Source organism: Triticum urartu, chromosome 2 (genome assembly GCF_003073215.2).
Source record: "Triticum urartu cultivar G1812 chromosome 2, Tu2.1, whole genome shotgun sequence".
Lineage (NCBI taxonomy): Eukaryota > Viridiplantae > Streptophyta > Magnoliopsida > Poales > Poaceae > Triticum > Triticum urartu.
In genome coordinates, this window is record NC_053023.1 from 198,937,634 (window position 1) to 198,948,279 (window position 10,646).

At 41.9% G+C, this 10,646-nt stretch overlaps 1 long non-coding RNA gene across 1 annotated transcript; it reads left to right on the forward strand.

The window, feature by feature from the left end:
* The first annotated feature begins 210 nt into the window (after positions 1–210).
* On the forward strand, positions 211–980 carry LOC125541405. Its single transcript, XR_007297520.1, has 3 exons — positions 211–260; positions 533–632; positions 721–980. It is a non-coding gene; the product is annotated as an uncharacterized LOC125541405 (long non-coding RNA).
* The last annotated feature ends 9,666 nt before the right edge of the window (positions 981–10,646 follow it).

Genomic DNA, 10,646 nt, shown 5'->3' on the forward strand with positions numbered 1-10,646 from the left:
CAAAGGCCAACAAAAATTCGAGACACAACAGGCAGCTAGGGTTCCCACCACGGCCGCCGTCCCTTCGTCGTCGGTTCTTTGACAAACCTCCGCCAACTCCTCCTCCCTCGCCACTTTCCCCGCACGACGCCCATCCTCCTCGTGTTTGGGAAGGCGTCGTCGCGGCTGTTCCTCTCCTCAGCTGCAGATGTCGCTGTTGTTCTTACGTAAAGCTAGGGACCACGCAAGCACGACGCACCCATCCTCATCGACTACAACAGGTCTTATTATGTCTCTCGTGCATCTGCAATTCTATATTAGTATCACTAAAAGGTACAGTAATATTCACCGCTGACTCCACCCATCCTTGTATTTCCTTGCCGGCGGCATCTTACAAGCTACAACATCGATGGATCACATCCTCACTCAAACTTGTCCCTGCCCACATAGCAGCACATGCTAATTTCAAACCTACTAAGATTTCCTATTTTAGTCGGATAACTAAAGTGAACCATTTAACAAATACTTAAGTTTCTCAATGAAATAAATGCAGGATCTTCTGCTCAAACATTGAATGAAGAGAAAAGATGGTTTCTACAGAGAGATAACAAGTTGATGAATGTGTCAAGAAGATCACTGAATGGAGAAATATGGTATTTTGCTTAGTGTGCACCCATGCTCTCTCTCTCTCTTGGCAAGTATTGTGCTCACATGTTTCTGAAGCATTCAGGTTTTACTCAGGAAGTGACAATAATTTCGTGGTTATCAACCAAAAGGATATTGATCCTCCACCCCTCCATCTCCAAGCTAGAGCTGCGGTAACCAATTCTGACTTGTCACTACATGATGGTTCTGCACTTACATTCAACCTTGATTTGTTTTGGGGTTCCATTTTAGTTAAGAGAGTGTGTCATGATGTCCCCAGATGAACTTGGAACATGAAAGTTGTCTGACATTATACATAATAGTACTCTATAAGCCAGAAAATAACTAGTTAAGTTTGAGACATAAGCAATGTAGAAATACAAGTTCAGCAACCTTTTTTGGCGGGCTTGTACTTGAAGGGCTACTGCCTCTACATAAGGTATGTAACTATATACAAAGACCATGTCAAAAAAACTATAAACTAAGACGTAAGCATGACAATTGATCTTCCAAGTGATGCATGTACATGTCTCTGTGGCCGACAACCATTTGCTTATGTCCGGAACATGCAAGTAACATATATGTTTTGCTGCCAACAAAGAGATTTACTATTGTCGGCAATAGTTAGTGGCTCGGTACATATGAATTTATTTTACAACAGTCATATTCCAATGCTAACCAAGCATCTTCCTTGCTATTAGTAGAAATACAGATTCAACAATAGAAGTTGTACTGCACCATATGCTCCTATCCAAAGTGCTAATTATTTCAGCATCAGCTCTAGTTCAGTTCAGACCAACAGCAAAAACTAGTCAGATTCTAAAACCAGTGCAGCTACGTACTAGCAAAAACAATCATAATCAATCCTTCCTCACAAGTACTAGAATATGAGTTATGTTTATTTTTTATGATTGGTAGAGTCAGTCCGCCACACAAGTTCAAACAAGACCTGGTGCTCAAGTATAATCCCATGCACCTAGTAGCGGGCTAGCTTCCAAAGTAAATATGGGCACACAAGTTCAAACAAGACTTCATGCTCAAGTGTAATCTCATGCACCTAGTACCAGATTTAGTCCTAAACTGATTTTGAGCTGAGCTCCTCCTGTAGAGGCTGATCCGAGTCGTAACACTCAAAGCACCTGAATACCCGAATAATATGTTTGGAACAATGAAGAAATCTGGGATGTTACATTTAGGGACTAAAATTGGTGGTCGGGGGGTTATTTTTCTGCCATTGCAATGTACATGGTATATTTTCTAGTATATGTAAAAGAAGAAAATCCCAAATTTTGTATACGCCATCTCTCTTATCATTTTATTGCAATTGTTCTAGGAATATAGTACAATCTCCATCTAGTTAATTCCAGAAGAACGTTTGCATCCCCTTGTTCAGAAACAATGTTTGATTCATCACTTGTCTGTATGTGTTAATTCAGGTAGAGTATTGCATCTTGTTTTTCTCAATAGCTATTTCTTGTTAAAATTAGATGTTAATTTTGTTTCTGTCAGGTCCGTGGACCCAACTGATTTCCACTGAATCTCCGCTTGTAGTTTGAGTCCTGATCTCTGCTCGGTGTGGTGGTGCAAGATCATACGGAAACCAGAGTTCCTATGGTAGGCTCAGTCTGGTAGGTTCATGTTTCCCAGCTGGTAATGAATTATTCTCTGACTTTCTCTCTTGTATACTGATTAGAACATGCTCTTGTCTATATTAATTAGATCATGGATTCCTTCCGGGTCGAGTCAAGGGCTAAGAGTAGGTGTGATGACGAGCAGAAGTGGATTAGATAGCATGACAAGTAGAAGTGGATTAGATAGTTCATAGCGCTCTTTCCCCTTTCTGTTTCTTATTTCATTATGCATGTCTTTTTTTTACGAATGAGTGGATAACTCCCACTATCCAAAAGCTGATGATGCTTTTATTCGTGTCGTTGATTCTGCAGGTTCTGAGATTTTTTCATGGATTGAGATATTATAATGTGTGCCATTGTAATTCCTAGGTCTTGTTTTTACGAAGTCTTGCATGATGTAGATTATTTGGAGATTTTCAAGTTGTTGGCACTAGGTACACCATAGCAAGCATGACTAATGAATCATCCCAAGCATCAGTAGTAAAATGTCGTTAGTTAACAAAGTAAGCGTGAATCGGTGTTTTCATATGCAGTTTCTTATCTGAAGGAGTCCGTGGGGTTTGGGTTCTGGCCAATCAGAACGCACGACTCAGATCGCGCGTGTGGCAGAGGGGGGGTGCATCGGCGACGGTTTAGTGGACACACGGCTTTCGCGAGTGAACTATGTGCTCTTTGAAAACATTTACATTACCTGACATCATATTTTTGTTCGAATGAAAACATGAGTTCATCGTTTCGCCTCCAATTTTTTTCGCGGTAAGAAATCATGAGTATAGTGGAGAGTGTCATATAATAGTATCGTGAATATATAGTATATATGATACTAGTGTATGATACTACCTTTAATTAATTATAGCGCATAGTATAATACATAGAGTATAGTATCATATATACATCATATTTATTGCCATGCATGACACAAATTAGCATCGCATTTAACATGATATGATACCTACCTATATGTTACTCTAACCCTCTTCATATATAACTAGCAAAAAAGCTCGTGCGTTGCAACGGGAGAGAAAACATAACACACGCTCTTAACTCAACAACCATCACTCAAGACCACAATAGGTCCATCTTCTTTATTTTTGCGAGGCATCATATTTGTGTTGCCGCATATCCTCCTTTTCACCCTCACCGGCGATGGCCTTGGAGTTCACACAAAATAATAAAAAAAACGTGTGTTGAATATGGTTAATCCTAAGACGTCTCTCTCCCCCTCTCTCTCTCCCGCTTTCTCTCACTCTCGCGATGAGAAATCTGTTGTTTTCCACTGCGACATTTTTCAGAGGTATGCATGTGTAGTTATCGATGTTTTCTCCCTATATGGTTATAGTGGGGTGTTTATTTGCAATCTGGATCGCCGCTGGTATGAAAAAAATGGATCTTGCGCTATAAATTATAAGTTTGCTTCCATAAAAATATTTACAAAATATTTACCAGGTAAAATTAACATCATATTTAGATTTCACACATTTTTCTAATAAAATTTCATAAATAATATGTTAAAATCAAAGTTACGGTTTAGAAGATACAGATAATTTAGAAAATCATTTGGTTTGACTCAAATATATTTCAAAATAATATTTAAAAATACTTAATAGGTAAAAATAATCTCATATTCATATTGTACATAGTTTTCTAATCAAATTTCATATATAACATGTTCAAACGGGAGTTATGGTTTAAAAGATATGGATGATTTCAAAAAGCATTTTTGACTTAAATATGATCCACGGATGAATTACCTAAAACATCAGGGGGGTTTCGAAAAATGTAAAATAACGGTTCGGGTGTGACTTAAATCCGGACGGCGGGTTGATTTCAAGAAAAGACAGCGACTTTTGTGTAAAATAAGAAAATAACGATTCGTTTTAACTTAAAACAGGACTGCGGGTTGAATTCTCTGAAATAGAGGGTCTTTTGTGAAAATGCCATGACGGACGAAAGAAACCCAATTTTATTTATTATTAGGTAAAGATTAATTATTTGCCACATCAGCATACTTGCTATTTCCGAGTGCATGACACCATCGGCTATGAAAACACCACTATGGCAAGCCTTATATAGTGGGGAGTATCACATACTATACATATATAGTATCATGCATATGATACCAGTGTATGATACTACGTACGTACCTTCATAGTGCATATATAGTATCATAGAGTAGTATATATCATAGATGACCGTATTTATGGCCATGCATGACAGAAAGTAGTATAGCATTTATTATTATTATATATATTTATATATATAGGACATGGCTATTTTGTTACCCGTAACAGAATATTATTCTGTTACCCCCAGCCCTATATAGGCGTGACGCGCCTACAGAGTAGAATCCCCCCGAGCTAGCCCGAACCTGACCCGCCTTCTTCCGCCGAAGGCACCATCGCGGGCGAGCGAGCGACGGCGGCAGCCGAAGCAAGGGAGCCCGCGGTGCCGTGACTAGCCGGCAACTAAACCACCGCTGCCATCCCCTTCCTCGCCGGGATCCTTCGCCGGGGTCGTGATCCGCGCCAGCCGCCTACCTTCTTCCCCGGGATCCTTCGCCAGGGCCGTGATCAGCGCCAGTAGCCTCCCTCCCTCGTCGGGATCCTTCGCCAGGGTCGTGATCCGCGCCAGCCGCCTCACTCCCTCGCCAGGATCCGTCGCAGGGGCCGTGATCCATGCCTCCTGTCTCCCTCCCTCGTCGGGGACGTGATCCCTGCCAGCAGCTGCCTCCCCAGACCTCATCGCCGGACATCCACCACAAGCAGTAGTGCCATCGTCTCCCCAAGCTCCTTGTCTGCATCAATGGTGCCGCCTCCCAAGAACATGCCAGTACGCTGCCCACGACAGGAAGAAGAAGAAGTCAGATCCAAGAACATGCCACTGCAGGTGATGTTTGTGTTCAGTTCATCAGTCCTGCAATGAAGAAGATTCAGCTTAAATTGCACACACTATGATCTGCCTACATGTTACACTATCAGATTCATCAGTACTACATGTCTGCTGCATCAGTGACACATGTTCCTATGATGCAGAAGTAGATAGTACATTGCAAAAATGCTTGCATCGGTTCATTACACCCCTGTCACCTGATGCATTGTTTGGATGTCGAGGTTATTGTTAGTACCTCTAATATGCTAACTTCAGTTCAAGTAGCTACTAGGCTTTATATAAGGTTCAGCTACCACTACAAGTTTGTTTGATGTTATTTGGACTTAGTAAAAGAATGTTGTTGAAAAAAATATACATTGTTACATAGTAAGTTCAATGATAAATAAACTAGGAGTACTTCTAGTGTAGTTGCATAAGTTATAGATGAAAAAAGAGAAGACATGCATCAGTTTTATATATATATGCATATCCATACATATCTGAAGTTCAATGTTCAGTTTGCAAGGAGTGCACCAAATTTTTATGCATCAGTTATAGGGAAAAAGATAAGAAACATTCCATAATAGATGAAGTTCAATGTTTACTTTACAAGCAGTGCTAAAAATTAGTACATCAGTACATCATTGTTGAACATGTACGTTCATCAGTACGACTGAAAACTAAACCAGATACAAAATAGAGAACAAAGTTTAATAACAGCTAGTGATGCAAGTTCAACTTGTACGTTGCCTTCAGTGCATGACATGTTACCCATAGAATGTATACGAGAAAAATGCAGAAAAGATTAATCCCAAAACTATTGAATGTCAATGCAGAAACATGCAAGGGGGCACACGCAGCGAGGGTTCGATGAGCCAAACAGATATGGGGCACCGCCTGGTTGGGTAGAACCAGAAATAGCACCCGGATACTTCAACAATACAGGCAGATTTCAAGCTACACCAGAATCATCAGAAGCACGGACAGGTTCTTCTATGCAACAAACACAGATATCTGGGAATACAAGCTTTGCCACTGCTCGGTTTTAACAAGGTCAACAATTTCCCCAAGGACAAATGTTTTCCTTCCCTAGCGCATGCAGAAAGGCAAGGACACACGGGCTTCCACGAGTCACTCCATCAACATCAATCATCCGTGCTGCAAAAGTGGTTGCGACGGGAAGACCAGGCCAAAGAGACAGAAATTTGGGCCACTCTAGCAGGGTGCAAAGTACAAGATATGAACCATATAGACAGGAGCAACCACACAACAAATTTGAGGGGAGGTGGTCATACAATGAGAGATGGAGAGCTTCGTCAACATTGCTCCCTCCAAGAGATGCATTGCTGCATGTGCCAAGGGTGACACCACCCACGCCCATACATCAGGGTGAATAGCAAACACCGGAGGCAGCACAGAGCTATACACAGGTAAGTATCCACATTCAGAAAAAAACATACAAGAACATTCCATACCATGGTACTGTGACCACCCCATCTAACATTTTCATAACTGCGTTTTTGTTTGATCTCTGTTGCGTGCAACCACCTAACATTGAAGCATACGTTCTGCCAAGGCTAGAGATGCGCTTTGAAACTTTCAAAGAAGCAATAGACTTCTACAACGTCTATGCAAAGCACGCGGGTTTTGCTGTCAGGGAAGGCTCCAAGGTTAAGACCAGAGTCTACCTTTATTGCGCGTGCTATGGAGTCTATGAATTGAAGGTGTCAGAAGCAAATAGACAGCGGAACAAGACGATGACCAGGACTAACTGCGGGGCTAAAATGAGGCTGCAGAGGGAAAGGGATGCAACACTTGTCATAAAAGAGATAGTCTGGGAACACAACCATAGGCTACAACTCACCCCCAAATGCTTGTCTTCTTGCACTCCCACAAAAACTTTGACAAAACAATCTTGGAGTACGTCAAGTACCTGCAGTTCAGAGGCATTGAACACGCACAAATCATGAGCATACTAGGCGGTGATGACCCCGGTAGCTACTTCCTTGAAATGAATGCCAAAGACCTGATTAACCTATAAGTAAAACTTGTTCTCCTCCCATAAACCCCCTCCATCTTTTTTCCTCTGTTAATACAAACATATTATGCAAACGCATGACCTGACGCTAGTTCAACATGCATTTTTGAATGACTGTTCACTTTTAATATGCAGCAAAGTAAATAATTCAAGGATGGATGATGTGGACGATGTCTGAAAGACTGTCAACTTATTTAGGGAGAAGAAAGCTATAAACAGGGAATTCTTCTGTGACATGCAACTTGATGAGTCCGACAGAGTTAGGAACATATTCTGGGCGAACGCAAGCTACCGAGGGGCTTATCAGGACTTCGGTGACTACGTAACGTTTGACACCTCATATAAAACCTACAAGTACCGTATGCCACTTGGGATGTTTGTGGGTACCAACAACCACTTACAGACTACATTCTTTGGTTTCGCCCTGATAAGAGACAAGGATGTAGATTCATTCAGATGGTTGTTCAAGACACTTTTAAGGTGGATGAGATGGAAGGCTCCTACATGCATCCTCACAGGTACAACCGCCAAAACCCCCCCAACCCCCCACCCAAAAAAGGAAAATAACACAGTAAAAATGTTGTGTCAGTTTTATTGGTATATATGCACCACCATCTACTGACCACTCCACGTAACTTTTCCCATTACCAGACCAGTGCCCGGCAATGGCTTTGGCGATCCCAGATGCTTTCAATAACACAGTACACAAGCTGTGCTGCTGGCACATTATGAAGAAGTACAGGGAACACCTCGCATACCTGTACAATCTGCATGAAGACTTTAAGGATGAATTGACATCAATCCTCAACTGGCCCCTCATGCCAACTAAGTTTGAGGATTCCTGGAAAAGACTCATGGATAGGTACAACCTCCATGATGATGCCACAATGGTGGCCACGTGGAACGAGCGTGAGAGATGGATATCAGCCTACTTCAAAGAATTTTTTTGCGCCAAAATGACATCCACACAATGAAGTGAGAGCATGAACTATGTGCTCAATAAGAACTTCGTAATTGAGAGACAAAACCTTCACTGATTTGTCAGCCAGGTAAACTCCTGCATCAAAACCAGGAGGCAGACAGAGAACCAGGAGACAATGGGTAACCGGGTATAACTCTATCACCTGTCATAAGACAAAAATAGCATGCTTTCTAAAGTTAAACTTTATTAGTTAGACAAGTTTTTTCTGTGAGAAAACTAATAATTTGGTCATCATTCTTGCATGGGAAGAAGGAACAAAACACGCTGACCTTCTATGGGTTTGACACCCAGATGGCAAAGCTTTACTCACGAGCTATGCACAGCGAGATCAGAAAAAGGCTAAAGCTGAGCACACTCTTCATGGCGACAAAGACAGAAGAGCCCACAAAGTACCTCATGCGCTACAATAACCCGCAAAAACTGTCGGCGTGGGCTCAACACGCGTTCCAGGTGGTTGCAGACCCCATGGGAAAAACATATGAGTGCGAGTGCAAGCTATGGGACCACATAGGTGAGGACTAAAACATGTTACATACTGTACTACTTTTTTTGCAAAGTTTTTGTTTGAATGAAATGACAAAAAACATGCACCTCTTCAAAAAAAATACATGTATTTTCTGCGTGCATGTCCTGTGCATGATGCAAACAATTAAGGCTGCCAGAGTTCCAGAGATATATATCCTTGGGAGATACACTAAACGCCCGAACATCCAGCCAACATTCAACATAAATGACTTGAGGACAGTAGCGTCAAACAAGGCATCCCAAAAAGCTTGAAAAGCCAAGAGCAAATGGCGAGGTCACGGGTCGTCATGGACAAACTTGAACAAGAAATCGACGCCATGCATTCTGCTGAAAATGGAGGTGTCGCGGATAATGAAGCCATTGAGCAGGATATTGCTACAATGTTATCCGAGATGAACCATCTGGGAGCTATTGACGCATTTGACAACGAGGAAGATGAGCAACAGCAACCAGAGCTTGCCCATGTGCACACTAAAGAGCACCAACATGCTTACATGCAATATCATGAGCTTGATGGTGCTCTAGGTGAACGACATGAAAAAAGGACATCCTACCAGCAGTAGCAGGAAAGGGTGATTAAACCACCCATATTCTCAAACACAAATGGGAGGAAGAGTAAGACGCAAACAACAAAAGCAGCAGCCAAAAAGCCGCGACGCCCCATCAGGCGCGTGGAATTTGGCCCGGACGGCAAACCTCCCGGGATAAGGGCATGCGGATTCTGCAATGTCGTGACCAACCATAATTACCGCACATGCCCACTCCGCACAGATGCCACTGTGAACAAGCAAACATTGTAGAAGCAGATTGGAGCCGCCCGGGTTTCTACCAATGGAGACGACACACGTAACAGCTACACTTGCCGCAAGTGTGGGGGAACTGATGGACATAATGCCCGCACGTGCAAAGTGGGCAAGGAGGTAAGTGGCGCTGAATAGAAATAGGGCAAGGTCTAGAGTTCCAAAAAATCAAACAAAGAGGATGAAGAAGAAGAGTTTGATGAGAATGACGACCAATTAGACGAAGACAATGAAGATGACAGTGTTGGGGATGAGAACTGAAACTGACGATGAAGCTGCCAAGGCTCAAGTAGGAAAGGGCGCCAACAAGGGACAACATTTGGGGCCAGTTAGGAGGAGCTCAAGACTGAAGAATCCATTGTGGTTATGCTGCTGTGTCAACTGAAAAATAAGCTTGTACTCTCAGTTGCACGGTACACAATGAAGAAACATATCAGAAACATTGTCATTACCAAAACTTATTTAGCTTTATCATTGATTTCTCGATCAGTACTATAGTTAAGATATAATCTGTGATTTGTGCCCGCTGGACAAGTGACATTATTATGTAAACCATTTGATAATCCTTTTGCATGCAGTCACAAATGCATATCAAAATACTTATCTGGATTTATGTAACGCCAACACTACTATTGACCAGTAACTTAGCAAAAATATGTTAAGGAAAATTTGAACTCTTATTGTACATCAGTACTGATAATTCTCACTCGTCAGTACAAAGGCACAGTAACCAAACACACCCGTGAACACCTCAAAAAACATCGTTTCAAAAACAAGATGTGTCTACTTCTGCCAGTCCTAGTTCAGAAAGTCCATCAGTACATAAAAATAATTACCTCAAGCAAATGCAAAAATAATACACCTTTACTGATGAAAAACTAATTTATCTATAAAAAATACTTTCAAAGATTATCTTGATATAAACAATACTTTCAAAAAACAAAAATTGTTTTAAAAAACATTAGCATGACACATCTTGGCGAGACGTCGGACAAGAGCAGCAACCTCGTTGACGTTCATGTCCCCGGCAAGAAGCGCGAGTACGCCAAAACCCTCATAGGGGTTGCGCTCCACGGCAAGGAGATGCTGGAGATCGTCTGCACCAGTGAACCAGACAAGGCCGATGAGATGATATCTAGGCTCTGGAGGAAGGCTGGCGGCTCGCATCGTAAGATCCT